Source organism: Lissotriton vulgaris, chromosome 11, assembly GCF_964263255.1.
Source record: "Lissotriton vulgaris chromosome 11, aLisVul1.2, whole genome shotgun sequence".
NCBI lineage: Eukaryota > Metazoa > Chordata > Amphibia > Caudata > Salamandridae > Lissotriton > Lissotriton vulgaris.
The window spans coordinates 875,202,003-875,229,608 of NC_141699.1; the positions used below are offsets into that span (position 1 = coordinate 875,202,003).

The window sequence follows — 27,606 nt, forward strand, 5'->3', positions numbered from 1 at the left end:
AGCTAGAGCACGCGGGATAGTTCTGCCCGAGCACGAAATAATCCCTCACGGTTCCCCTCCCCTACTACGTGGTGATTGTAGTACTAAAAGAACAAGGGAAAACCGAGACCCTGGTTTTAGCCCCGAACTGCTTTTCTTTTCCTTCCCCGCAACTTTGCCCAAGAGAGAGAGAGCTAGGGGCCCTAAAGCCCGGGAACACACAAGACCCTGAGGAGCTGGAGATGACCCTTGAGGAGGAAAAAAGGGAGAGACCATCTCCTACCATTTTTTTTGTTAATTTGACCTGACTCAGAGATCCGAGCGCTGAGGCTGTTGTGAGGTCTACTATTTCCCCACAGAGAAAGACCTGAATTCAGAACACAATAAAAACATGTATGGTAACATAGCGTCCTGTGGTCCCTCTCACCCCTCTGAGCACCCCACTCCGTACAAGGTTCTAATGGAATACCGAATACAAACAGAGACAAGGTTCCACAGCTAACACTGGGTGTCAGAAATATAAACCTAGAGGAAATACTACAGATTGTGAAAAAAGATGTCAAACATTGCAAAAAGGATTGAAGAAAAGTGGTAATAAATCAACTCGAACAGCAAGAGAGAGCGCTGACAGACATTTTAGAAGTCAACGATAGATGTCGCATCACGAAGACCAACAAGACTGAGAGTGTCAAACTAGAAACACACAGCTCCTGAATGGGTACATCTGGCAAACATTGTTGCAGAAGAAAGAGTCTTTGTTTTGAAAGGTTTTTAATATTTTTTGCTGGAATAGCTCTCAAATGAACTATAAAATGATCCCTGCTGAGTACTTTTTCCCAATGAAGAAGTGAACTGGTGCTCTCCTTTGAAAGACTGTAATTTTTCTTAGATTTTTTGTTTCTGTTAGGTTTGGAATACTTTAAATTATTTCAGATTACCTGGATAAATTATTGTACTTTGCTATTTTGCTTAAATTTCTTTATTTATTTTGAAAAAAAGTATTTTAAAGAACCGAATAAGATGCCTTGAAGAAAAGAGAGATTTGCCTGGCTTTCTAAATAATTTTTATAATTTTTATTTTAACTGCTTTAATTAGTGTGTTGGTATATTTATACTCTCTTGCTGAATATCTATCATAAATGACAGCTAAATGTTCTATAATGGTATTGATATTAAAAATCATGGGTTAAATCATAAAGGTAGCTAAAGTGAAGAGTTTGGAGATGATTCTTGTAAAGATTTACTAAAGAATGATATACAGATAGTGCATGTGTCTGATGATTATGTTTGTAATATTCTGTCTAGTTCAGTTTCCGAAGGAGTTACTTATATACAGTCACCTCTAAGCTACAGTCTTTCATGGTTTGTCTAATATCCAATCATCATGCACTAGGATTATTTTGAAGAAACTAACATAGATTATAATCTTCAAATTAATAGATTACCTGTGCTTGCAAATTGTGGAGCTACTATCCCTTCTAAGAGAGCTACAATTTTTCACAGTACTAAAATGGGAGTTCTAATATACAGCATGTATGAACATTGAGTGAAGTTGAGTATAATTTGACTAGAGAATATAAGCAGAAGAGATTAAGAGAGAGGCAGTTTAGAGGTTTAGGAGAAAGGGAGTTTGCTTTGAAAGAAAAGCTTGCGATTAAGAATTCACAAAACCATCCTAGTAATAGAATTTGCAATCCACAAGTAAGAAGTGTGTGTATGATGCGAATGACAGGTAGTGATATGATAGATCAGCTAAAGTTATTATATTATATATAGGTTTGACATATTAGGTAGTTTTGATATTATATTTAAAAGCATTTATCATATTTGTAACAAAACTGTTGATTTTACATTTACACAATGTTGTACAGGTTAATGGTTTTTAGCTTTAGTTTTCAAAGGATCTGTCATATCAGGAGCTTGAGTGACGTGCATTGTGGAAGAGTAAGGAGAGAAAGTGTGGGTGAGCAATTTCCAGATGTGCTTGTTGGTTTGATTCCGCCTGCTGTGATAGCTTTAAATGACACTAAGATTAGAAAATGGACTACTTTTGCAGAGTATTTGGCAATCAACATAGGAGGCAAAAGAGTTGTTTGCGATAGGATCTATAGTAATCCAAAATCACATAGCTTTAGTTATCCTTTTGGTTAAAGAAGGAGGAGTCTGCCAAGTGGTGAAGGTTCAACATTGTTGTACTTACATTCCTGATAATAATGAGAGTATTGGGAAATATAACAATAACATAACTAACATTGTGAATGAGATACACCCGAAAATTTGGGAAAAGATTGGTTGATGGTTTGGTGAGATTGCTAAAGGTATACTAATAAAGATAGTTGTTGTACTAATAGTAATCACCCGATTTATGAGTGTTGTTCTAATATTTAAGCTTTTAGAATTTGCATTAGTGCTTTTAGTTATAATTGCAGACACAAGAAGAACAGAACAAAATGGATAAATAAAGAGGAGATGGTTGTGTATGACATGTAGGCCAGACCGTATGACAACCTGGAAACCTTGCAAGTGAAGAAATTAAGGAAACCAAGAAATATGATAGAAATGTTGTAAAGTAGGGTGATATTTAGCTGTTTGCCAAAAATGCAGGATTAATTTAGGCATGCTTCAGTTAGCATAAGTAGACCGCCTCAGGTTGCTTTGACGGTCATTCGTGAAACACTGCAGAAAAGTGCATGTTTATTTTAGTTGTATGAGCATTCTATGTCTCTCTCTTTATTTCAGAAAATCAAAATAAATACAGCCCCAGCCATGGTTTGTTCTAATACCAATGTATAAAATATTTGTCTGCTCTCTTGAGGGGGAGGATGAGTTTCTGTTACTAGTTCAAGGTCACTTAGCTGCGCTCGGCCATAGTTGAACAAGCTTTTGTATTTCTGTGTTTCATAATGTATGATTGCATCTCCTTAACTATATATGTACTGCTTTAACCATTAATATACTTTAGTTAGTAGGAGTTACTAGTGGTGTTGTACCAACTTATAAATTTATTGGGTGTCACAAATTAAACATTGTTAATCAAACCTGACTATATTATGTCATGCTATGAAAATGCGTGTGCCTTCTGTCTTTGAAACATTATAAAAGATATGTTATTTACTGCTGTGGTAGTTTGAGCTTTCTTTGGAGACTGGTTTTATGTCTATTTTGCAGATTTACATAGATACTTATAACCATGTTAATTAGTTTGATTTATTATTTTTGCTTTCTGTAATTATTCTATTTTCTAATAAACCCACAAGGGAATTAACTTTAGAATCTGGTTCCATGCAGATTTATTTTTAGCCCTGGACCAAGTCTATGAGGGACCCAGATAGTTCAATTCCTGCCTATTGACTCTTTAATTTCCTAATTAAAGAGTCAACACAAGCAACAGCATTGCCTGATCAAATCTGCTCAAGACGGCCAAGTACATTATTTGAGGAACGTGTCCTGTTTCCTGTGGCTAAACAAATCACACTAGTGTAGTAGGACCACTACTTTACCGCAATTCCTAAAAGGATGTGCATCAGACAAGGCCTGAGTGAAACAGCCCAATTTCTAAAACCTAAATTGCAAAAAATAAACAAAATATAGAGACCAGTTTACATACATGCAAATGTCCCCAAATTATGAAGGAGACTTTTGATTTCTCAAGGTAAAAATTGTTAGGGTGGCTTTCTTTGAACATTCGCCACCCCAGGGTAAGTTAATGGAGAAATAAGTTTCCCCATTTTTCTGCAGATCTCCCTCCTGGATGTCCTGAAATTAGGCATTTATGGGGTTGAGCATAAGAATGATGTCAAATAGTAAGCAACAAATCACACAACCAGTCTGATATTTTAAAATAAAGTGACGAGTGCTACTGAGAAACAAATAGACATTCAGAATATAGCTCACATTTTTCTGTAGAAAAATCCAAAGTATTTCACATTAAGATGTAAAATGAGTGACATACTCCTCTTATGTCTACACCAGAGTCATGTTTTGCCTACCTTTCGTTGACCATGTTGTATTAATACCTTCAAAATTGGGATAGGCCCTTTGCTACACAAACGCTAGCAAAAAGCAGACTTTAGTCTTCAAAATACAGATGCAACATAAAGAAGGTAGATAAACAGTAGCATACCTTCTTAACAGTGCAACACTTGTAAAGTCATACTTGAAATCCAAGACAATACAACTAAACTTTCCTTAATGCCAACCCATGTAACTGGCATCATGCACGTTCTTTGAATACATCATCAGCATGTGCTCAAACCACCAAGCTAATCTGCCAGTTGCAGGAAGGCAGAAAATAATTGAGAAAATAGTACATAGAGAAAAGCACGCATCTCTGATTAACCATACTATTCTGGACTTTCGTGGAAGTGGAATATAATATTGCCAGTAGATTAACATTGCTTCCAGCATGGTAAATCTGCATGTTGCAATACAATTGACATTGATATAAGAGGGCACACAACACAGGACAAGAAAGGTAGTTTGTTTCATAACCTTCTGATCCAAATGGAGACACCTTATCCATTAAGTCGAAAAGCTGCTTGTGCTGAGGGACTGGCCGCAACCCTTGGATGTTTGCATTTTGATTATAGTGGTAATGAAAATACAAAAAGCCTTGGACATGATGTATATAGATAGGCTTGAAGGTCATGGCTTTGCATTACAGTATACAACACAGTGTTTTAAAATGTTTGGCGCTGTCGTTTACGGACCCAACTGGTTTATTTTCTTGTTTTATAACTTCTATATTACAGTCACCTGCTCAGTATTCAATATGTGGATGAGTGTATATTTTCATTATTTTGTAATGCTTGCAAACAATATATCTGCTGACTTAATAAAAAGAGTTATGAAAATAAAATATACAAAAAGCCTATGACAATGGCAAGACCCTTCTATCCTGCATCCAGGAAGTCTCAGTGAATGAATTGAGAGAAGAAGTGAGGGTGAGGAAGCAGAACCTACAAGAACATTTGGCACATTTTTGGTACAAGAATCCTATATGAGCTTGGGCTAAACTAGAGCTAGACATCTGCTCGAACATGTTTCGATTCTTGAGTGCCTTTTCCACCTCTAACATATTGTGTGGCGTTTTTACATCAGTGCATTTCTCTTTGGTTTCTCGGTGACAGAGGGTCTCAGGCTACTCCCTTGTTAGGTCGAAGCCTGCGCTGCAGCACATGCGCTGTCGCAGGCGGGAGTTCTTGTTAGCAACAAGGGGATAGGCGATGCTGGTTGTTTAAGCACTCATCCAAGCGCATGTTTTATTTTGTTCTCGCGCGTTTCTTTGCCAATGCTTGTCTAATCCAAGCGCATGTTTTATTTTTTTCTCGCGCGTTTCTTTGCCAATGCTTGTCTAATACTTTTAAGCATGACTCAAAATGCAAGCAGACCTATTCGCTTTGCCAATGCTTGTAGAAACAGTTCAGCATTCCAATATTTTTTTTTGCTTCATAGTACGAGTTGCATAATAACGTTTGTCTACTAAGCCGGTCTAAATGTATGCAAACTTCAAGGCTCCAGGGAAAAGTGCGTATCTTTAGAGAACTGACAGGGCATTCTGATACAAATAAAAATAGTAGCCAGTCTACCATTTCTGGTACCCCCTGGGCGTGATTGTTCGCCTCATAAAGAATCAGCTTATTCCAGGGGTATATTTTGAGCTTAATGAAATTAACTTGGAGGGTGGGTCACGTGGCAGCAGAAGCAGCCCGTTTGCGCATGCGCACTGCTTCCAGTCAGTGAGGGTTCCGCCCAGGAACGCTGCTGCTTGACACTGGAGTGGAAACAGTCTGCGCCCTTTGCCTGGAGCTGTCAATCCTGGAGCCCAGCTGCGTGGGCCTGGCTGGAGTTGGAGGGGGCGCCCGCGCTGCTGGACTAGACCTAGCCTCACGTCGTACACAACAGAGAGAGAAAGAGAGTCCAAGTTCAGGGTGAGTAGCGGCTCTGTGAACTGCTGTGGGGTTGGCAGAGTGACTGTGTGGTGCTGGTGAATTGGGTTGGCGTTCTGTAGCAGGAGAGGTTTGGTGTGGTATGCTGCCACTCCCACCTGTTTCTACATTTACTGTCTGCCTCTACAGGCACCTGCCCCCTGGCAGCACTTGGGGCCAAGTCAGTGGGTGCCACACTCCTTCCATAAACAGAAACCAGCAATGCAGCCTTTCCAACACCGCCAGGCCCTGGCAAACTGTTACCGTTTTTGTAGTGTGATTAGATGAAAAATACGATTTTGTACGGGTGTCTAGGGTTCTAGAAAGACATTCGGAGGTTGTTTCGAAAATTCACATGTGATACCTGGGTAGCTAAATAGTAATAGTTTTGTCAAAATCGTGCATGAAAACTGGAGGCGCTAAACCTAGGTTTCTGGATCGCAGCCAAGGCTCTGAGATGGCAGCAGAGGGGCGTGGGTGTGACACTGAGAGGGAATTTCAGTCCGATTCTATGGGCTGTGGACGGTTTTACTGCTGTTTTTATTAATGGAAGGGGGCGGGGTGCTTGGCGCTTCTGTGCCTCAAGTGGTGCATTGAAGGCTGGTGCATGGAGGTGTCGTGCTGCTTCGACACGGCACCCTGTCAGATCCTGCTGAGATGCTGCTCCCTCCATCTTACGTTGCTTTCATACATATTCCATGGATCTGGTCGCCTTGTTCTACTAATAATATTAATAGCTTTCAACGGCTAGGCTGCGGCGGTGGGGAGGGGGAGGGGCAGGGGTTGAAGGAGCATACACCGAACCTCAGAACATGGACTGCTCAAATCTTGAATCTGATTGGAAGAAAAGTCAGCAAGAACAGAAGCGTTGTTGATCCGACTATACCCGACCTATCGGGGACCCCAAACAGTGATTACTTAACTGAGGTGCACTCTTCTAGACCTTGAACTCTGACCTGCAGCGGAAGAGGTCACAGGGAGCCAAGTACAGAAATATGACTCAGATTTGCCTACGTTGTATTTGTCAGTGCGTGGCCTCAGAGGACGTCACAAGGCACAGGTGTGCTAAATATTGTGGGATTGACTATAGTGGTGAATTAACCTTGTATAGTTATGTGAACTCGGGTGCCTCATGGTGTCTGTGTGAATTATGATTGTGGGTGGGTGTTTAAAATGGGTCACAATCTAGAGCTCTGAGATCGAGATTGAAAGCACCAGGATTTTCTCACAGTGCCTGTTAGAGGGACTCAAAGTTGTTCAGACTAACAGCCTGATTCATGAAGCAAAATTGCGCTCGCAATAGCTGCGAATATGCTATTGCGAGCACAATTTACAAAATTGGTATTCACCACGAAAATTGCGAAATCGCAAACACAGAATAGCAAAATCGCTAAAAGATTCGCAGAATTCCGGCAGTAGACCATTAGCGAATCGGAATTTGCGATAAACCACGGATTCTGCGAATAAAATAGCGATTTCGCAATGCAATCGGTAATCATGAAAAATCGCAAATAGCGAAAAATCCCAAAATCGCTGTTTGCGAGGCGCAATTTAAGGACAACCCAAAGCGGGTGGTAACCATCAAAGCCATTGAATTTTTTTTTTGAAAATCCGTTGCCCAATCAGTAACAGGTGCAGGCCTGACCAAACACACTTAAGGAGATGCAGCATCAGCATAAGGAGTCTCACAATGCCAGGACTCTACATGGTGGTCAGGCGGCGAAGGCTACAGCGAGCAGCACGGAGGAGACGCAGAATCCAGGACAGGATATTCCGCCAGCGGGTCACCCTGCTGGGCCAAACCAGAGAGCAAATATACGCCTAGTACCGCCTGAATGGGCCAATGATCATCAAGCTAATTCAGGACCTTGACCCCCTGATGCAGCACCCAACAATGCGGACCAATGCCGTGCCCACACATGTCCAGGTATTGTGTAGCCAGCACCTCCTGGCCTCCGGGAGCTTCCAAGGGATAGTTGCGGCTGCTGGGGGGATATCCCAGCCCACCATGTCCCGCTGCCTAGGGAGTTTCCTTGACGCAATGCTGACCCAGCTACACCACCACATCAAATTTCCCACCAGTTGACAGGATTTGGATGAGACCAAGCATCAATTCTACAATGTTGCGCATTTCCCACATGTGATAGGATGCATTGACTGTACCCACATCTGCCCACCAGCTGCAACGGAGTACATGTACCGCAATCGCAAGTCCTACCACTCCCTCAACATCCAGATGGTCTGCAATGCTAAGGCATACATCACGGACATAGTGGCACAGTACCCGGGGAGTACACATGACTCCTTCATATTCCGTCACAGCGGCCTCCACACACGACTGGCCAGGGGAGACTTTGGTGAAGGACACCTACATGGTAAGTACACTTTGCCCACAATGTTACACTGCGATGAAGTAGCTGCGCTGCACAGGAACTCACCCTCTGCTCCTCTCATTCAGGTGACAGTGGCTACGCCCTCCGTGAATACCTCCTCACCCCATACCTCAACCCTGCTACACCACAGCAACGGCGTTACAATGTAGCACACATACGCACAAGGAATTGCATTGAGAGGACATTTGGGCTACTGCAGAGCAGATTCCGCATACTGCACAAGACTGGTGGGGCCATGTACTACAGTCCTGATGTGTGCTGCCGCATTGTGGCTGTGTGTGCAATACTACACAACATTGCTACCAAGCGCCGGATACCTGTAGAGATCTCTGGCAGTGAGTCGGAAGGGGACAACTGGCTACCTGCACATGTGCGTCATGCACGCGGGGAGAACCCAGCTGAAGGACACAGACGCCGCAACCACATCACAATGAACAATTTCTAGTGCACCCACTCCCCTCACCCAACAAATCACCTTTGCATCCAATAGAAATAATGACACGAGGCCGATGTATGATGCTAGATTAAATATTATTGTTGAGGCACAATAATAATGTTATGTTTCTATTATTCAAATGCAAGCAGTATTGCGCCATACTGCTCCGAACAAAACACAGGACATGCTTGTATCATCAGCATGTCCCAGCCAATGTACATGAAACTCAAGTGCGCCTCCGGCGCGCAGCACCCAATCGCCTCTCTGGCTCTTCCTCTGGGACGGCACGTGTCCCTGCAGTGGGCCTGGTGCTGCGGCATAACACGCCAACCTGTGAGGCAGACAGGCTGCTGACACTGCAGGTGCCCTCACTGGTGTCGTCCCCCCCGACATTGCCTGGATGGAGTGCCAGTACGGCTGTGGTGACCTGCTCCAACACTAGTGCGTTATGGTAATTGAACCTTCAAGGGTTTTAATTGTCTTAATGTTTCGAATATTATTTTAAATATCTACAATTGTACCACCAACATCAATTAAAACCCTTGAAGGTTCAATTACCATAACATATCTATTGCCCAAACAGTCAAGGGTATATTGGGTTGCTCACTTTTGTGTACCCCAACACTAGTGCAACATCCTCGCAGCATTGGATCATCTGCTGCTGCTGCGCCAGGGACTGTCGTGAGAGCTGGGAGGTGGCATTCCCAACTATATAGTTTGAGCGGGTGTATGCTGTCAGCCGCGTAAGTAGCTGTCGGTGGCGGCGGTGGGCGGTGTTGCGCTGCGATATGAGCGCAGCAGTGTTGGCCTCCATGGCTGTCGTCATGCGCTCAATCCTGTCGGCCACATTAGCCACATTGCAGCCAATGTTGTGGAGCTGCAGTTGGATCGCCCCTCGCCGTCGTGCCTGCAGTTGGTGGATGCGTAGCATCCGGCGCTCAATGCTCCGGCCCGGCACGCGCACAGCCATCCCCCTCCTGCCGCTGCGTGCTGTGTTCTGCTGGCGAGCCCTGCCATGCCGGCTCTGCTGGCTGGCCTCAGTGGGTGTGCGCACTGTCACCGCAGTAGCTGCACCAGATGTAGAGGGTCCAGCTGGTGGTGGAGTTGTGGTTGTCAAAGGTGCAGCGCCTGATGGTGGTGGCGCAGATGGTCTTGCCCTGGCTGCGGGGATAGGTGCTGCGTCTGATGGTGGTGGCGCAGATGGTCTTGCCCTGGCTGCGGGGATAGGTGCTGCGCCTGATGGTGGTGGCGCAGATGGTGTTGCCCTGGCTGCGGGGATAGGTGCTGCGCCTGATGGTGGTGGCGCAGATGGTGTTGCCCTGGCTGCGGGGATAGGTGCAGCGCCTGTTGGTGCAGGATGTGTCGCTGTTGGCACCTCCTCGGCATCCTCTGGTGGCTCGTCAATGAGCAGCCTGTCGCTGTCGCTGCTGTTGTCAGCGCCACCTGTGAGGGGAAGTGGACGTACATTAGTTGCATGTATCTGTCACACGTGCAGTTGCTACATGCATGCTGGATGACATTCCCTGACTGGCTGTGGCATTGCGTACTTTGGGACATGTCTGGCTGCATTGGGGTTCTTGTACATTGTGGGCAGACTACATGTCCCACAATGCTTTTGGGCATGACCTAATGTGCATGGATTGCATGACTTTGGATGATTATGGGAGGCTATAGGGTCATGGCCATTGATAGGGGACAGGGTTGCAGTCGCATGCCACTTACCTTGGCTCTCTTGGGTGGGGCGGGGTGAGTCCAGATTGATGACCCCAATGCACGCCTCTGGCTTAAGAATGTCCTCCACGCGGTCCTCTCTGGGGGTGTTGGGAGGGACTGTCTGCCACCCTCTCCTTGGCACGACCTCAGAGGTCGTACCACCTCTTCTTCAGCTCCTCCAGCGACCTGTCTGCCACGCCCACAGAGTTGACTTTTGCCGCTATCCCAAGCCAGATTCGGCGTTTCTCCGCCTCAGGCACCCTCCTGGAGTCTTTTCCAAAAAGTTTTGGGTGGTTATCAACCACCCCATCAATCAGGTGCTCCAACTCCTACTCAGAGAATTTGAGCTTCCGCTTGCGCCCGGTGTCGCTGGGCCCTGGTACAGCATCCTCTGCCATTGCTGCAGTAAGATAAGTTAAGGATTTGTAAGTTTCCAGGTGTCCTGCAAGGAGCTCAGTGAGATGCAGCCTCGAGATCAGCCTCACTGTTCTGAATGGGGGTGGGAACTGGCTGCTTCCTGGTTGTGATGTCATCACTGTGCTCGAAATGCGACTTCCCGTTTTTCTGATCTCGCGATTTTGCGAGATCGCATTTAGCGATCTCGCAATTAGCGATTTCGCAATTCCTACTTGGATGTTGACGGAAATAGCGATTATTCTGCGATTTTAGAAAATCGCAAACGCTTTTTGCGGCCGCGTGCGAATCGCTTTATTTTCTCGGTAATTTTGATGAATGCTGATCAGCGATTTCTAAATTGCGATTCGCTGTAAATCGCAATTTAAAAATCGCAGAATTCGGTTTTCATGAATCAGGCTGTAAATCCTTATCCAAACGTCTGCCCCTACAAATCGAACACAGCAATGCTCAGGTGTGCCAATTGTGTAATTCTGTAAGAAATCGCGTCAAGGAGGTACACAGCAGGGAAAATAAAGAGAGGGTGAAAGTAAAAGAAAATACAGTTCTTACAGGCAAGTGAGTATGCTGTGTGTGTGTAGTGGGATGGTGAAGAGCAGGAAAAACAAGGAAGGGAGGACTTGCAGGGCATATGAAAGGAGGGTGCACTTTTGATGTTAGATTGTTCATGGCTATGGGAAGGGTAGAGGTTTCCAGCTTTACTGAAGAGAGCAGCAGCGCGTGTGTTGTGCAGTAGAGCTTAGAATATGCAGTTTGACAGCTATTAGTATTGTAAATAACAATGCCTTGTATTTGTTTTAAAACCCAAAACATAAATAGAAGGCATTGTCATTTACAATGCCAATAGCTCAAAATCGTGTGAATGCGAGACCTATTGCATTGCAAATGCTTGTGTTTTTTAATGTCTCCTTTTTTGTTTGTCCAGGTAATGGGATCTGGTGTGTTTATCTGTTGCAAAAAAATCTGATTTCCTTCATTTCTGGTTTGCTGCTCTTTCCTGCAGATATGATTTAATTGACAGTCACCCAAATATTTTGTTTTCACTTTATGTTCAACTCTCTATTTTAATAAATGATTTGAGGGGCAGATGCAGTATACTCTCTGACACTGACTCACATGCACTTAGTTATCAATAGGAGGGAGGAGGAATGGCTGTCCTATCGGTTCCCCGAAACAAGGTACAGTTTATCAAAAGGAGATAGGACACTTGTGACCACTTATTCCAAGAGATTTGGAAAAGCCCTCATAAACGCTGCGTATCTTGAGAAGCGGTATATCTTATTCTCCGCCCCACGCGAGCGTTATGGCAACAGTCATTGGGCTTATTCAGTCAGTGTCTTGCCAGCCTCACCCGAGGCGATCTCTGGTTTTTTCGTGGCAGTATCCAGAGAAAAGCGAGTTACCCCACTGAAGCTGAGTGATAGATAAAAGAGTGTGCAGGTGATTATAGGTTTTATTCAGTTCACTTGACCACTCATTAAAAGATATTCGGTATGCTCTGGGGATAGTTAGGAATCCTTAGCATAAGTCATTTGGACAAAAAAACGTCGACATGTTTCTGCTCTATCGGCCCGAGGGTCTAAGAGCTTTCGTCAGGACAAATAAACAGGAAAACACACAGTGAGTAAAAAATAATGTCACAATTTTGACATAAAGGGTCTCTATTATTTAATAGTCTTACCTTTGAAGGTTTTCAAATACCTAGGGATTTGAGAGAAAGAAAAAATGGGGGTAACTTATGGCCATTTGACAATTTCATATTAGAAGAGTGGTCTTTATAACATGCATTGTGTCAATATGCATATTGCATAATTTCTACAAACATTTGTGCAATTATAAGAAACACACAACAATAGTGACATTATGGTGAGTTAAAACAAGGGGAGGAAACGGCGATATCACAGCAGTGCACAATTGACTTTATGGTGTGGTAATTCGTACCTCTAAATTTTGGCTTTATAACACGATTAGTTTACTTAGAGCGCTTCGATAGAAAGGGGCGGTGGAAAGGCAAAGTCGCTCTTATACATGTGTGGGCATTGTACCTCGTGAAGAGGTCTTACCTTAAAAAGAAATCAACCGCATTTCAGCAGGAGAGTTCAGGCTGCAGAAACATCAAAAACGGGGTTGTGATTAAGCTGTGTGCCGGTAACTCATGCACGGCGGTGGAAGTGGAAACACTCACCCGCTGTCGAAGCGTATTCAGCACAAGACGCGGAATATGCTTCGACAGCGGGTGAGTGTTTCCACTTCCACCGCCGTGCATGAGTTACCGGCACACAGCTTAATCACAACCCCGTTTTTGATGTTTCTGCAGCCTGAACTCTCCTGCTGAAATGCGGTTGATTTCTTTTTAAGGTAAGACCTCTTCACGAGGTACAATGCCCACACATGTATAAGAGCGACTTTGCCTTTCCACCGCCCCTTTCTATCGAAGCGCTCTAAGTAAACTAATCGTGTTATAAAGCCAAAATTTAGAGGTACGAATTACCACACCATAAAGTCAATTGTGCACTGCTGTGATATCGCCGTTTCCTCCCCTTGTTTTAACTCACCATAATGTCACTATTGTTGTGTGTTTCTTATAATTGCACAAATGTTTGTAGAAATTATGCAATATGCATATTGACACAATGCATGTTATAAAGACCACTCTTCTAATATGAAATTGTCAAATGGCCATAAGTTACCCCCATTTTTTCTTTCTCTCAAATCCCTAGGTATTTGAAAACCTTCAAGGGTAAGACTATTAAATAATAGAGACCCTTTATGTCAAAATTGTGACATTATTTTTTACTCACTGTGTGTTTTCCTGTTTATTTGTCCTGACGAAAGCTCTTAGACCCTCGGGCCGATAGAGCAGAAACATGTCAACGTTTTTTTGTCCAAATGACTTATGCTAAGGATTCCTAACTATTCCCAGAGCATACCGAATATCTTTTAATGAGTGGTCAAGTGAACTGAATAAAACCTATAATCACCTGCACACTCTTTTATCTATCACTCAGCTTCAGTGGGGTAACTCGCTTTTCTCTGGATACTGCCACGAAAAAACCAGAGATCGCCTCGGGTGAGGCTGGCAAGACACTGACTGAATAAGCCCAATGACTGTTGCCATAACGCTCGCGTGGGGCGGAGAATAAGATATACCGCTTCTCGAGATACGCAGCGTTTATGAGGGCTTTTTCAAATCTCTTGGAATAAGTGGTCACAAGTGTCCTATCTCCTTTTGATAAACTGTACTGACTCACATGCACCAAGTGCGGCTGCACTTTATTAATATATCTTGCCTGCCTTGTATGCTGTTTGCCATGTTGTCATCATTGCCTCCCTGGTGAAAGCGCTCTCTACAAATCTGCATAACATAACATACTGTAAACAGTGAGCAACTGTACTTATATATTTTTATTTAAGTACTGGTGCCACCTCAGCTCATGGTGGGCCGCCAGCACCGGCGGACGTCCCGTTAGTCGCTGCCCCCTTTTAGTAGAGAATGTGGTTTTTTTTACTTGGCAAAATATTGTCCAGAATACAGTGTTCTAGAAATAAATAGTTTCATGTTAGGGGCGTCTGTGGACTCAGGTATTCAAACTATGAGGATATTGTTCTGCTGGGAATGACACTACATCCTCTACACTGAACTTTAATGTCTTGACTTCATCTTTTCACTACCACACTTGTGTTTACAGTTCTTTAACAGTTGGTCACAACGATGCAAGGGGCGATTCGGTGTTCTCTACTCGGCTGATCAGCTTCCTGTGGTCTGCTCTCAGCAGCACCACATCCAATGCCACCAATCTATCTTCACCTCCAAGGCATTTTTCGAGTCTCTTATAAATTGCAATATTCAAATTTACACAAAAAAAGATCTGAAACATTCAGATCAAGAGAACCTCGCTAGCTACTGAGACATTTCACAATTGGATCTGTCTTAGGAAAAACATAATAGGGCACGGAAAGAAAAACTTTTTCTTTTAGTCCCCTCACTCACCGGAGTTTCCTCACGGTGACATGCTTCATCATAGGGGCTTCCCAACCCGCTACGAGTTGAGGCGTGCTACAACTAACGATATTGCGTAGGAGCACTTTTTTCGTGAGGACTATGTGTCGTGTAATGTGAAAAGGGGAAAGTGAAGTGGAGTGATAAGGGTTAAAAATATCCTATTAGTGAGCTAAACTAACTTTATTCAGGCGCCTAGCGGATACATTAAAAATGGGGTGATTTACTAGGTGAGCCGGTTCTATTATGAAACACAGTACCCTAGTAAAAAGTCAACTAGTTTCGAGCTGTACCCAACAGCTCTTCTTCAGGACTTCACAGGGTCCCGCCCTGTGAGTACCACTCCAAAAACAATGTGAAAAGTATGCCTATGTTAATATATGGTTATACATACTATTTTTTCTGCAATTCAATGGCATATCTGTAAAGAAAAAACAATTCCAATGTTATATGCTCAGAACCATATCGATATTAGAAGTTCCAATGGTCTTTTTTACTTTTTTCCAATGTTCAAGTAGTGTCTAGTGACATTCATAGAAGAAAAGTGTATTCATAAAGAATTAATTACACCTTCACCCGTTTTACACACACGCTCCAAAAACGAGTGATCCCCAAGTGTAGGAACACCCTTAGTGATTTGCCTGAGACGATATTTACATTAATTTAAAAGTAATTTAAAAGAGCACAAATGCGGCGCAGTCTCTAGGTTCAACACAAAACATGACGGACACACAAACAAATAAACGGAGAAGCAAAACATACTTTTTCAGAGGCTTCACTGAACCTCATGGTCAATCGTGGGAAAATTATTAGTCCCCGTAAACACCTAAAAAATGGAGTAATCAGAGAATGGTATAGGTCTTAAATACCTGGGTTTAGGTACACCACGCATTTCGAAAAACGCGCGGACCTCGTAACTGTTCCATTGCATTAACTAAGACAGATCTTACTTGTTACGAGGCTCTGTTATTGCGGAAAACCTACTCGGCTTCCCTTGAGAGCGGCGGACCCTGTCTCGTTCTCACAGGGCGATTATTAAGCTTCCCTGATCTCGGTCTTACTTCCGGTGGGTGGCTAGACCGCGTTTGTTATTCAAAGATGGCCGTTCGTGTTGGAACCAAACGAGGGCCATCTTTGAATACTCGGGATGGAAAAATAAACAGATTCAAATGGGGATTTAGGATATACAGTAAAAATAAATGTAAATACAGACAACATGTGATGGGATTTACGATTATTTCAGAATATTCATTTTACAATCTTTCCATGTAGAAATCTTTAGGGTGTGGTCGTTTGCAGGGGGTGTATTTATGATGTTAATAGAAACAGACCCTTTACATTGTTTATCATTGTTTTGCCAAAAGGCCCCAAGGGATGGTATCATTTAATCCCTGAGTGTCAGTTTTCAATTTATACACCCACCGTTGTTCTTTTTCCAGCAGGCGTTGTTCCAAATTGTCTTGTCCATACAGTTTATCAAGGATTACCCACTTCATATCATTTGGCGTATGATTGCACTCAATAAAATGGGATATCATTTTGGTCGTGATCTTTTTCCGTCTGATATTGCTTCTATGTTCTACTATCCTGGTGCTGGCTTTTCTAGTTGTCATGCCAATATAGTGTAAATTGCAATTACAAGTAATCATATACACTACACCAGAAGTGTTGCAATTGGTGAAATCTTTTATTTCCCAGGTCATGTTATTGTTGAATGTTATTTTCTTCGTAATACTAGTCAAATGACAGACACTACAGTCCCCACACGGGTAATGTCCTGTGGGTACTGTGCTGATAGTTCTTTGTTTTGGATTCCTATTTTCTACTTTTGGTCGAGTATGGACTAGATAATCTTTCAGATTTTTTCCTCTTTTGTGACTGAACATGGGTTTAGGTATATCTAGAGTTCCGCAGTTCAGGGTGCGCCAATGTTTTCTGATGATATTGGTTACCTTATTGGAGGCAATGTTGTAAGTGGTGATACATATGGCCATTTTGTGTGCATCCCCTGGCCCTTCCCGACCTCGCTCCCGCCTCCCGGCTGACCCTCCCACCCACGGAATCCATAGGACGTCCTCGCACCCTCTCTCAGCTGTGACCGTCCTGTCCTGGACACGAACGGCCGCTCCCCCTTGCCCTCCTCCAGAGAAGACCTGGTATTGTAGCGCCTGACTCTGCTAAATTCTCTTCATAGCGCTGAGTGTTAACCTGTGATTGTAGCGCCTGACTCTGCCTCTGCATCTTTCTATCACAGCGCTTGAGTGCAGACCATTTACCATTAGTAGCGCTTGCCTGCACTGTCTGTATTTAAACCACAGTGCCTGCATTATTAGTGCCTTTCATATCGCCAGCGCGCACTTCTTGGCTGTGCTTGTTAAGAGATACTTGATTTTTAAAAGCACCTCCGTTTCCCCTGCAGCAAAGCTTGTTGTTGTGTTTGCTGCCATTTTGTGTGCATCCCCTGGCCCTTCCCCCACCTCGCTCCCGCCTCCCGGCTGACCCTCCCACGCTCCGCCCCCCTCCACTCTCCACTTAAGACAGATGTCCCAACGCGCAGCGTCCACGCGCTACGGCCGCGCCGAAGGTGCGCCAAAGGTAAGCCCGTCTACGCCCGTCCACGCCAAGCCCGCGCCCAGCGCCAGACCCCCTGGCCCTCGTACCACCCACCCCACCCGCATTACATACAACGCCACCACCCTCATAGCCCTAAACCCCGGTCGTCTCCCCAACTGCGTCCAAGCCGCTCCTGGACACACCCATGGACCTTTCTCCTGCAACTCCTGCAAGTTCGACGGCACCAAGAACAACTCCTCATCCACGAACACACAACAGATATCCAACTCTAACCACCTAAAATACATCCTGCTCAACACCCGCTCAGTCCACAGACACGCCATCGACCTCTGGAACCTGCTAGACACCATTTCTCCCGACGTCGCCTTCCTAACAGAAACATGGATGAACGCCTCATCAGCCCCAGACATCACCATTGCCATCCCGGAAGGATACAAGATCATCCGTAAGGACCGCACCGACCAAACAGGAGGAGGCATCGCTATCGTCCATAAGAACTCCATCCGCATCTCAACCAGCTCAGACGTCAACCTCACCAGCGCCGAACACCTTCACTTCCAGATCCACACCGATCCCAAGACCACACTCAGAGGCACCCTCCTCTACCGACCTCCAGGATCCCGTGCACAATTCAGCGACGACATCACTGACTTTATCACCCCACACGCCCTCCCATCCGAGGAATACATTCTACTGGGAGACCTCAACTTTCACCTGGAAAAGAGCAATGACAGCAACGCCACCACCCTTCTGGACAATCTCGCCAACCTCGGACTCAAACAACTTGTCACTACCTCCTCCCACATCGCAGGTCACACACTCGACCCTATCTTCACCTCCAGCAAACATGTCTCCTTCAGTCACACCACAACTCTACACTGGACGGACCACAGCTGCGTTCACTTTATCTACAATAAGACCGCAACTCACAACCATCCTCAACCTACTGTACGAAGAAACTGGAACAAAATCACCATCGACCAGATCTCCTCATCGCTTCTTCAAAACCCCCCTGTCCACTCCTCAAACCCCGACCAAGCAGCCATTAACTTCACCCAATGGCTATCCAACAGCGCCGACATCCTAGCACCGTTGAAAAAACGTCAAATCAAACTAGGCAGCAAAAACGCCTCCTGGTTCAACGATGATCTTAAGAAATCGAAGAAACTCTGTCGCTCCCTCGAGAAGGCCTGGAAAAAAGACCCAAACAGCACCACCAGGGACGCCTTCAAAAACGCCACCCGCATACACCACCAACTAATCTGATCTGCCAAGAAAGCTGCATTCAAAGACCGACTAGATAACAACGCCCACAACAGCAAGGAATTATTCAAAATCGTCAAAGAATTTACCAACCCCTCAGCCAACTCCAACGACATCACCCCCTCTCAAACCCTCTGCGACTCCCTAGCTTTGTTCTTCCACAACAAAATCGCAGACATCCACAACAGCTTCGACAACCAACCCGGAGACCAACCCACCCAACCTTCTGCCATACCTTCACCCCCCTTGAACATCCTTAACGACTGGAACCCAATCTCCACTGAGGACACCATCCACCTGATGAACTCCATCCAGTCAGGATCCCCTACAGACCCATGCTCTCACCACATCTTCAACAAAGCAGATTCCATCATAGCACCACACCTCCGAGACGTCATCAACTGCTCCCTCAACTCCGCCACCTTCCCGGAAAGCTGGAAACACGCCGAGCTTAACGCCCTTCTGAAAAAACCCTCAGCGGACCCCACCGAACTCAAAAACTACCGCCCAATCTCGCTCCTTCCATTCCCAGCCAAAGTCATCGAGAAAGCTGTCAACAACCAGCTCGCCGCCTTCCTCGAAACCAATAAATCCCTCGACCCCTCACAGTCCGGCTTCCGAGCCAAACACAGCACGGAGACCGCCCTCATCGCTGCAACAGACGACATTCGAACTCTACTGGACAATGGAGACACAGTCGCCCTCATCCTCCTTGACCTCTCCGCAGCCTTCGACACAGTCTGCCATAGCACCCTTCTACAACGCCTCAGAAACATCGGAATCCAAGGAAAAGCACTGGAATGGATCACCTCGTTCCTCACCGGAAGAACCCGGAGAGTCCGCCTCCCACCATTCAAGTCAGAGGCCACTGAAGTCATTTGCGGCGTACCACAAGGATCTTCACTCAGCCCCACCCTCTTCAACATATACATGAGCCCCCTCGCGACCATCGCACGCCAACACAACCTCAACATCATCTCCTACGCTGATGACACTCAACTGATCCTCTCACTCACCAAAGACCCTAACACCGCCAAAACCAACCTACATGAAGGAATGAAAGAAGTAGCCGAGTGGATGAAGCATAGCCGTCTGAAACTGAACTCAGACAAAACAGAAGTCCTTATCTTAGGTACCTCCCCCGCCGCCTGGGATGACTCTTGGTGGCCAGAGGCCCTCGGAAAAGCACCCATCCCGACGGACCACGCACGGAACCTGGGTGTCATCCTGGACTCCTCACTCTCGATGACCAGACAGGTCAGCGCCGTCTCATCATCTTGCTTCAACATTCTTCGCATGCTCAAAAAAACATTTCCCTGGATCCCCACCGAAACCAGAAAAACGGTCACCAATGCACTGGTTACAAGCCGCCTGGACTACGGAAACACCCTATACGCCGGTACCACCGCAAAACTCCAGAAAAAACTCCAACGCATCCAGAACGCATCAGCCAGACTCATACTAGACATCCCGCGTAAAGACCACATCTCCAGTCACCTGAAAAACCTCCACTGGCTCCCCGTCAATAAGAGGATTACTTTCCGCCTCCTAACCCACGCACACAAAGCACTCTACGAAATTGGACCCGATTGCCTCAACTCACGACTTTCCTTCTACACCCCCCCCCTGCCAGCTACGATCCTCCATCCAAGCCCTTGCTACCGTACCTCGCATCAACAAAATAACCATGGGAGGTAGATCCTTCTCCTACCTGGCAGCTAAAACCTGGAACTCACTCCCCACTCACCTTCGTCTCACTCAGAACCACCTAGCATTCAGAAAGCAACTTAAAACTTGGATATTCGACAAATAATTCCCCACCCTTCCTCAAGCGCCTTGAGACCCTCTGGGTATGTAGCGTGCTATATAAATCTTTTGACTTGACTTGACTTTTTTCAGAGGTATCTTTGATGGTTTTTGGTTCCAACAATGCCTCTCTGTTGTTGTTAGACGCTCGTTTTTTTGCTTTTTTTACCAAGTGTACTGGGTATTGTCTGTCTAGTAGTTTTTTTGTGAGATCGTTAGCTTGTTGGTTAAAAGCTTCCTTGGAACTGCAGTTGCGTCTTAGTCTTAAAAACTGACCAAAAGGTAAGTTCTCTTTTAGATGTCTCGGATGGAAACTATCAAAAACTAAAAGGCAATTTCTTGCAGTTGGTTTGAAATGAGTAGTTGTACTGAGGGAATTTCCATTAGCCATAATATTTAAATCCAAGAACACCAATTGTGACCTGCTCATAGTGTGTGTGAACTTGAGAAAAGGATCCTGTTGGTTTAACCATATCAGAAAATCTTGTGCCTCTATCTCCGTACCTTCCCAGATGAGAAGGACATCATCGATGTACCTTTTCCAAAGACTCACATGTTGTCTGTGAGGATTCACGTTGTTGAGGATTTTCCATTTTTCAAGATGGTGAACGTATAACCCTGCTACGCTCGGCGCGAAAGTACTTCCCATGCTGGTACCATGGGACTGCCGGAAGAGGGTATCTTCAAAACGAAAAAAGTTTTCTGTTAAAGCCAAGTGACAGCATTCCAGTACGACATGGCGAGGTGTTTGATACTCCCATACTTGTTCAAACAAGACATCCTCCAGTATCTGTAGTGTGTCAGCGTGGGGTAAGCTTATATAAAGACTTTCCACGTCTAATCCAATCAAAATATTCTTGGAGGGGTCAAATGGTAGGTCTTTCAGTACTGTAAGGACCGATTTGGTGTCCTGTAAATAGGTTTCAGTAGATTGAATCAATGGTCTTAGGAAAGCATCAGCATATTTTGATAAAGGTTCCAATATTGATCATATGCCCGATACTATCGGTCTGCCAGGGGGGTGTGTTATGGATTTATGAATTTTTGGTATTGTGTAAAAGTAAGGAGTTACTGGATTTTTGCTTTCTAAAAAATCTGCTTCTTTTTTCGTTAGCCAGTTGTTGGCAGTAGACTCTTCTACTAGATTCGCTATCTCCTTTCTAAGACGATTAGTAGGGTCTTCTGTGATTTTCACATAATTCCTTCTGTCAGACAGGAGACCAAGACAGACTTCCCTGTAGGCGGTAGTGTTCTGCAGCACTATCGCACCCCCCTTGTCCGCTGGTTTTACTGTAATCTCCTTTATGGATGAGAGTTTCTTCAGCGCTTCTACTTTGCTGAGGTTGTGGAAAACTTTGATAGTTTTTGGGTCAATTTCATCAATGTCCTTCATTACCGCTTTTTCAAAAGCTAAAACCTCCACAGGAAGGTTTGCACTGGGGGAGTGAAGGTAGATTTTTTATGTAGACCTGTGTCTGTGGTAGGTTGATTGGTTAAAGGTTTATCTTTAAAGAAAACCTGTAATTTTATCTTCCATATGAAGTCATTCATCTCACGGGCTAGAAGGAACTTGTCCATACTGGGGGTTGGGACAAAACCTAATCCTTTTTCCAAAATCTTTCTTTGGATGTCTGTGATCTGGATGTCAGATAAGTCTACTACTAAGCTGGTGGTTTGCTCGTTGTTGGTTGGTCTACTGGTCCCATGCTCCTGGTGTGACTCCGGGATGTTTCTAATGGTTGGGCCCATTGGACTTGTTGAGTTTTTCTTGTCTTTCCTCTTTGTTGACCCCTGCCTCTCGATAAAAAAGGCTGCTGTTGTTGTTCTTGTCTTTGTGTGTTTTCCCAGAAATTATGTGCTTGATGGGGATATTGTGGAGGGAAGCCTGTTGGTCCGTAGAAGAAATGATGAGGTGGTGGCAGTGGGCCATATGAGGAAGGGCCGAAAAATCCTGGCCAGTTCGGATTATAACCGCCTCTATTCCTAAAATGACCTCCTCTGGAGCGTCTAGTTTTATTTCGACCATAATTGTCACTGTTGTTGGAATTATCTGATCCTGTATCAGAATTGTCTGATCATTACACCATGTATCAAAGTTTTTACTTGATTTCTTTTGAGTTCCGTTAATTCATCCCCTCTCTTTATAGGTCTTCCCAGTGACTCTTTGTCGTTTAGATGAATAATTCTCCCTGTTTTTTCTCTCTCCTTCAGACATTATTTCTCCATACTATCACGAAAATATTATATATCTTCTTGGCTGACCCTATCTCCCATGTATATTTCCCTGTCTGCCCCCTCTTTCTCTTTTACATAAATATATATGATATGGTCGCCCCTCCTCCTTCTTTTCTCCCCTTCTCTCTGGACCCAGCTCCCCCACTAGTGTGTATATACTACCATTTCAACCTTTCTCCCGCTATATATTAATACTAGCAGCCCGCCCCGACGTTGGCCGGGGGCAATGAGGCTTCAGGGCCAACCGCCCGCCCAGGCCCCCGCCCGCCCCGACATTGTCCGTGTCCCGGAGCCGCCTCCCGCCCCGACATTTCACCTGTCCCTTTGCCTTACCTGAGCAGGCGCTCCTGACTTCACCGCCGCACCTCGCCGCTCGTCACCGCTCCTCGCCGCCTGTCCACCGCTCCCCCTCGTCATCACGCACGTCGCGGCCAGCGCTACAACGCAGCCAGCGCTACGTCGCGGCCGGCGCTACTTCCAGGGGACTTCTTTTTTTTTAAGTTACATTTTTAAATTTACGTTGAATTTTTATTTTATATAGCCTATGTCCATCTGCACACCCTGACATTTTCAACGATGTATCGGGTGTGTGGATTGGCGCTGTGGTTCCCGAGTTTACCTGGCTCAAAGGTTTGTGTTCTCTCTTTATAATAGTAGTATAGATTTCAAATATCTCTTATTTATGTTCTATGTGCCCCCTGCTTTCCTGACCTTTCTCACCCTGTCACTTAACTCCCTCTTATCTATGTATCAATGTTGAACCCTCCTGTGTCTCCCCTCTGACCTTCCTTCACCCTGTACTTTATGTGTCAATATCTCTCCTTTCTCTCCCCTTTCACATTTCATGTGGCTCTCTCTCCTCCACCTATGCATATTTACCCATCCCTCCTGTATGTTACTACTCTCCCGCCACTCTATCGCTGTCTTTCTCTCTTGTGTACACCAGTTCCTCCCCTCCGTCGGCCCCCCTTTCCCATAAATATATGTATCAGAATATCTCTCCCTCCTCTTCCCTGTTTTCCTCTTTTCTTGTCCAGGGAAAACGCCCTCTACCCCGGATCCAGAACACAGCGCCAGTGAGTGTGGCTTGCCGGAGCCCCATTCCAGAGAAGGGGGGCATTTGTTAAAGGGCCCCCACCAACGAGACCCGCTAACACAACCATGGGTCACAATCGTGAACTACCACCCCCACCACGAGGACCAGAGAGGAGAGACAGCAGCTGCACTCCAGTGCATCCCACTCTGCCCTCCCCCACGCCAAAAATGTATTTGGGGCTAAACCACTGAAGACCCCCCCCCCCCAAGAAATGTGCATGACACTAAATCCAGTGATGCATATCCCCGAACATTTGTTAGACATACATGGGACCAAATAGTTGATCGATACCCCCCCCCCCCCCAGCTGTGCCTCTCCCAGGACATAAGTATACACGGGACCCAATTACACAGCTGCTAAGTTTCCTAGGACCGTGTGGGTGTACTGCTCCAGTCCAGACTTTTTCCTTTGAATACTGGGACGTGTAGTCCTGATTTATAATGAAATGAACAAGACTGCATGTCCCAGAATTCAAAGGAAATACCTGGGCTGATGCAGCACATCACACATGGACCTGGGAATCTTGACATGGCTGCACTTACGAAGGCATGTCCATAAACCGCATAACCGTTTTATGTGACTGATACATAGCTGCAGGGCTTTAAGTGGGGGGGGGGGGTCTGTGGGGGGCTGAGCCCCCCCAGTTTTTTTTGGAGGGCCTCGAAAGGGGGCTCTATTTTCGGCTGTGTTTCCTCTTACTTGCCTCATATCCCAAGTAAAGTCTCTTCTATTACATTTTATTGGGTGTAAAGCTCTTAAAACACTGCTGTGCACGAAGAGCAGGCACGCTGCAGAGTTCGAGTGTTATGCTCCCTTCTCGAAAATGTGCAAGTCCCACTGTTTTCGCTGCAGAGTTGGGGTGTTGTGCTCCCTTCTCGAAAATGTGCAAGTCCCACTGTTTTCCTCTTTCTGTTTTTTTTAAGAGGAGCAATTTAATTTTTTAGCTGCGCTTTATTCCGCTTAGTCACAAGTGCAGTGGGAACGGAGCCAGCTCCCACCTGTGGTCATTTTGCAACTGGGGCAGGTGCTTTGCCCTTCACAAACTAAAAGACCTGCTCGAGAGACAGTTTTATGGGACCGCTGGCACAGATTTCGTATTTCCGACTGAGTGATTTACACTCGGAGAAATCAAACAGAGCACTGCCGCGGAGGCTAAAATACCAAATAAACTGTCTCGCGAGCAGGCTTCCTTCCTTATGTCTAGGACTGTCTGCTACTAACAGATGCACTTAGTTAAATGGCGCCGCTACCCCAAGAGGTGCTATCTTCAGGGGATCCCTTTAAAGAGTATTGTCTTAAATCTGAGCAGCTGTTGTTTAAGTACTGCAGACCCCAACGTGTCAACATCCCGGGGTCCCAAAGGTAGATTCCCCGCAACACAGTCCTGTCTTCCTATTTGATTCCATTGAGAGTGTTTATCGCATCTAAAAAAACATGCTAAACGCGATTTCCATATCACAATGTGTGCTTTGAATAAACCAAAAGCTGCATATTTTCTTTGATGTGTTGGCAGTAAACAAACAGATTTTAAATTACAAACAATCTGTGAGTGCAAGAGCTCAGATTGAAGTGTGTGTGTGTGGGGCTGATTGTGTGTGTGTGTGTGTGTGTGTGTGGGGCTGCTTGTGTGTGTGTGTGGGGCTGCGTGTGTGTGTGGGGCTGCGTGTGGGGCTGCTTGTGTGTGTGGGGATGCATTTGTGTGGGGGGGGGCTGCGTGTGTGTGTGTGTGGGACTGCTTGTGTGTGTGTGTGGAGCTGCTTGTGTGTGTGTGTGTGTGGCTGTGTGTGTGTGGGGCTGCTTGTGTGTGTGTGGGGCTGATTGTGTGTGGGGTTTGCTTGTGTGTGTGTGTGTGGGGCTGCTTGTGTGTGGGGGGCTGCTTGTGTGTGGGGTTTGCTTGTGTGTGTGTGTGTGTGGGGGGGGGCTGCTTGTGTGTGTGTGTGGGGCTGCTTGTGTGTGTGTGTGGGGCTGCTTGTGTGTGTGCGTGGGACTCTTTGTGTGTGCGTGGGGCTCTCTGTGTGTGGCTTTCTGTGTGTGTGGCTCTGTGTCCACGAATACTCTCTACTACTCACCTATTGCCATTGTAAATGACAATACCATTTATTTATGTTTAAAAAAAAAAATGAAAATAAATGTCATGAGCAATGCTAATAGCTCTACCTTTAATAATGCCAAGACCATTGCATTGTAAATGCTTGTTGCTTTTTGAGCTTAAGAAGGTCTACTTTGCAGTTGGCGACTGTGAGGGCTGTTTGTCTTCAACACTTTCTTGGAGCCCCAACGTCCTTGATTTCGTTTAGATGAATAATATTTACCAAGCATGTCTGTCTTATTTGATGGGATATTATTTACTTTTATCATCTCGGAGAGTTGTTGTTCTATGTTAATCAGTTTTAGTGTCCCCTGTGCTTGTTGATGGGTCTACATCTTGCCCTATAGCACTTTACAAATGTGTTTATTAGACCTGAGGTTTTCAGTTGGTAGGTCACTGCAGTTTTGGTTGTGTGATTCTAACATCTCCAAGATTAGCTATCTGCTGCCTGAAGTTTGGTGCAAAAACAAGGTGATAGATGGAATGCTTGAATTAATTTCAGCCATTGGCAATTGCTCAGGGCTGCATTCCAATCTATCATTTTTGTTCACCATGCCACCTCAGTTTGGACCCAGCCATATGCAAATTTGTCTTGACCCTGCTCCTCATGGAAACAGTCCAGCCCGAACTGACCAGGTCTTCCATAAACTGGAACACAAGCAACCTAGAATCCAGTCACAGTGAGCCCAGGACCCACGTCTGAACACACCCAGTGTACTTAGGGCGTCAAATGCAAAACAAGAATGTGATGGATGAAAGGTTTGAATTAATCTCATCCACTGTCAATTGCCCATCCAATACTAAGGATGAAACTGAGATGGGTTGCTTGTATTGTGCTGCAGGGAGGATCTAACCTGGCAGTTGGGGCTGGACTGTTCGCATGAGGAGTAGAGTACAGTACAAGGCTGATTTGCATGCGGCTGGGTTTAAATTGAGGTGGCATAGTGGGTGAAAAATGATGGATTGGGATGCGTTCTGAGTGATCGCCAGTGGTTGAGATTTATTCATGCATTTCATCCATCATTTCTTTTTTTGATGGCCTAAATGTGATGGGTATACCAAGATGTGGGTCCTGCCCTCACTGTGCCACTCAAATCAAGCTATACCTGGCGATGAGCCTATAATAAGGGTGAAACCGGTCCTGGGGTGCTTGTATTCCAGTTCAGGGAGCGTCTGGCCTGGTAGTTCGGGCTAGACTGTTCCAATGAGGAGCAGGATTAAGGCGGATTTGCTTATGGCTGGATCCAAACTGAGGTGGCATGTGTGCAAAACATTATAGATTGGGATACTGCCTGGGTGATTCCCAGTGGCTGAGATTAACTCAATAATTCCATCCATCACTTTTTTTATATGCCCTAAGTGTGACAGTTATGCCCAGATGTAGGTCCTGTGGCCCCTGTGCCACTGGAATCAAGCTATACCTGGCTGGAGAGCTAATAATAAGGGGATAACTGGTCCTGGGTTACTTGTATTCTAGTTCAGGGAGGATCTGGGCTCACTGTCCCATGAGGAGCAGGATCAAGGCTGATTTGTATATGGCTGGGTCCAAACTGAGGTTGTATGGTGGGCGAAAAACTATGGATTAGGATGTCCTCCCTGCAATCACTAGTGACTGAGATTTCATTCTAGCATTCCAGCAATCATTTTGTTTTTTGATGCCTTAATTTTACTGTCTCACACA

General features: G+C 45.3%; 1 protein-coding gene across 1 annotated transcript in view; it reads left to right on the plus strand.

The window, feature by feature from the left end:
• SNED1 (sushi, nidogen and EGF like domains 1) overlaps positions 1 to 27,606 on the plus strand; it is a 2,960,801-nt gene that overhangs the window by 436,019 nt on the left and 2,497,176 nt on the right. The gene's annotated exons all lie outside the window — the stretch shown is intronic.